Source organism: Panicum virgatum, chromosome 2N (assembly GCF_016808335.1).
Source record: "Panicum virgatum strain AP13 chromosome 2N, P.virgatum_v5, whole genome shotgun sequence".
NCBI classification, from domain to species: Eukaryota; Viridiplantae; Streptophyta; class Magnoliopsida; order Poales; family Poaceae; genus Panicum; species Panicum virgatum.
The window spans coordinates 4,427,633-4,430,233 of NC_053146.1; the positions used below are offsets into that span (position 1 = coordinate 4,427,633).

A 2,601-nucleotide genomic window follows, 5' to 3' on the forward strand; every position below is an offset into this window, starting at 1 on the left:
TGAATTCAACCCTAACACTCAACCAAATAAAATAATGCACCAGCATGAATGCAACAACCATTTTTAAACTTAGACAAATTTTAATTACTTGTGAGAGAAAATTAGATTAAATGCAAGGCTAAACATAATAAACCTTAGAAAATTAAACAAAGCCATTTAACTTTATTAATAAATTCTGAAATTTAAATTACGGTGTTACAGAAAGCCAGACGAGCACGAGCAGGAGGAGGAGGAGGAGGAGGAGGAGGAGGAGGAGGAGGATGGGGCGGACGAGGAGGAGGAGGACTTGGGCGTACCTGCCGTCTGGCAGCGAGGCCCCTCGAGGCTCCCGGATCGTCCGATACCTCTAGAGCACCGACCGGTCCTCCGACCTGACGGGAAAAGGTAAGTAAGTTTACAAGATTTCAATACGTTTCCTTTTGATATATTCAAAATCACAATTGACACTAATACTATCTCTCAATAACTTGAGCAGGAACTTTGACATAGTTGTTCCAGGTGTTGCTCACAACCTCATGGCCAATGGCATCCTGGGCCTCCTCTGCAAGCGACACTACCCAGGCGCCATGGATATTGCTGGGGTACGTCAGCCAGCCTCTTCGTGGGAGCACTACATCGCCGCACCGGATGGACCAGATGAGGAAGGCAGGGCATTTGACAACAAGGCGCACCGGGTGTTGAACGAATTATGGGTAAGTCCTCATGGAACTACATTTACGAATACATCATATTCATTGCACTGGGTTTTGAAATAATGACTTTGTTCACGTTTTTGTGCAGGATTTCTACAGATGCGAGGAGGGAATGATGCCCAGGGCGATGCAGGTGGCTAGCAGAGCTTGTTATAAGCTGGTGGCGGATATGCTTTACGAGGCACGCATCCAGGCCGTCATCGACTACAAGGCCAGGATCGAAAAAGTGAGGATCTACAAAGGACCTGCGAGAGACATCAGACTTACCCGGGAACAATACTTGCGGGTAAAGATTCAATCTTAAGGAGTTATCAACTATGCTCCATTTGTTCTTCTTAAATGTATTAGATATTGATGATGTGCAGGTGCCTCCGTGGTGGATTGCCAATGATTATCCGTGCTGGGAAATGATAGTGGACCGGTGGTGCTCGCAAGAGTGGGTGGAGATGCACGAGGCTGCCCGGCAGCGGCGTTTGCTGATGCCAGGTGCATCACACCATCAGGGCAACCGTAACCTCAAGGCGTACGCGGCTAGATATGTATGTGAATTAATTTTTTTATTCTAACGCTCAATTCTGCATAATTTCTAATCATCTTCCTTTTTTCGCAGTCGGCGTCACATGGTGGTGTGCCTTGCACCCAAGTCCAGGCATACTGTTTGGCCCACAAAGGAAAGGCGACGTCCGATGTCACCTTCAACCCGCAGGATCCGCCCGAAGTGTACAGCAACGCAAGCGTCCACAGCCGCCTCAGTGGGTACACCTCGATGGCACAAGAAGTTCATGGTCCGGAGTTTGATGCGATCAATGAGCCCATTGATGGAGAAGTCGTCATGAGGGCGGGAGGAGGCAAGAAACATGGACGGTACTGGTTTGGTGACAGCTTAGTCGACACGGCGACTACTCCCACTCTCTCGCAGATTCGAGCCAGGAGTACCAGCTCAAGCCCTGGCATACGCCCACGGTCAGACACTACACAGACTCAGATTGAGGCTGTCAAGGTTATTTCTGTTTCATCCGTCGTTCCTCCATTTATACATATGTTCGCTTTGAATTCTAACCCTGGGATCAAATCCTTTAGGCCCAGATGGAAGCATTCTTCCAAGCACGGCAGGAGGCGGCAGAGGAGAGGTGGAGGGCCGAGCGGGACGACATCCAGCAAAAATTGGATCAAGCTCTAACATTTATGCAAAGCCTGGGCTCGGTGATGGGTGTTTCGCCTCCACAATTCCCTCCGGCCCCACTTGTTCGTCGTGCAGAAACTCCTCCTACCGTAAGTGGTTTTGACTCCTATCGAGTTTCGGAATGTCTTAATGACTTAGCATTAACCTAGATTTACTTAAAAATAATATCTTATGATACATCTACAATGACTTAGAACTTAGGCTAATGCTTGTAGTTTTATTCTTATGTAACTCAATATATATTCGCTTATGTGCAGAATCAGTCGGCGGCATCCAATGATGGGCCAGTGAATCCTGACTTCTCGCCTCCGGTGCAGTAGACTCAGCAGCCTTAGCAGTTTGTGTGGCCACCGCCTCAATGGGTGGCTTGGATTCAGCAGCAGCAGCCAGGTTGGTCGCAGTCGCCTACATGGCTGCCCCCGCCGATGTGGCCGCAGCACCCGCCCCGCCGCCGCCGCCGGCCCCGTGAAGTGTATGGACTTCATTTCTAGAGACAAGCTTTGCACTTGAACTTGTATGGACTTTGCCGTATGGACTTGTATGGATTTGACTTAAACTTGTGGTTGCCGATGAACGATACTAGAGTTTATTTGTATTTGTGCATTTCTGGATAATATTGAATGCATCCGATGCTTATTTGGATTGCATGCGATGATTATTATGATATATGTGAACTGTTTGTATTATTTGGGGTACCATATACGCAATAAACAAAAAGAAAATACA

At 47.8% G+C, this 2,601-nt stretch overlaps 1 long non-coding RNA gene across 1 annotated transcript; it reads left to right on the top strand.

The window, feature by feature from the left end:
- The first annotated feature begins 876 nt into the window (after positions 1–876).
- LOC120659372 lies at positions 877–1,472 on the top strand. The gene is made up of 3 exons (XR_005668990.1): positions 877–978; positions 1,058–1,231; positions 1,303–1,472. It is a non-coding gene; the product is annotated as an uncharacterized LOC120659372 (long non-coding RNA).
- Positions 1,473–2,601: the final 1,129 nt, after the last annotated feature.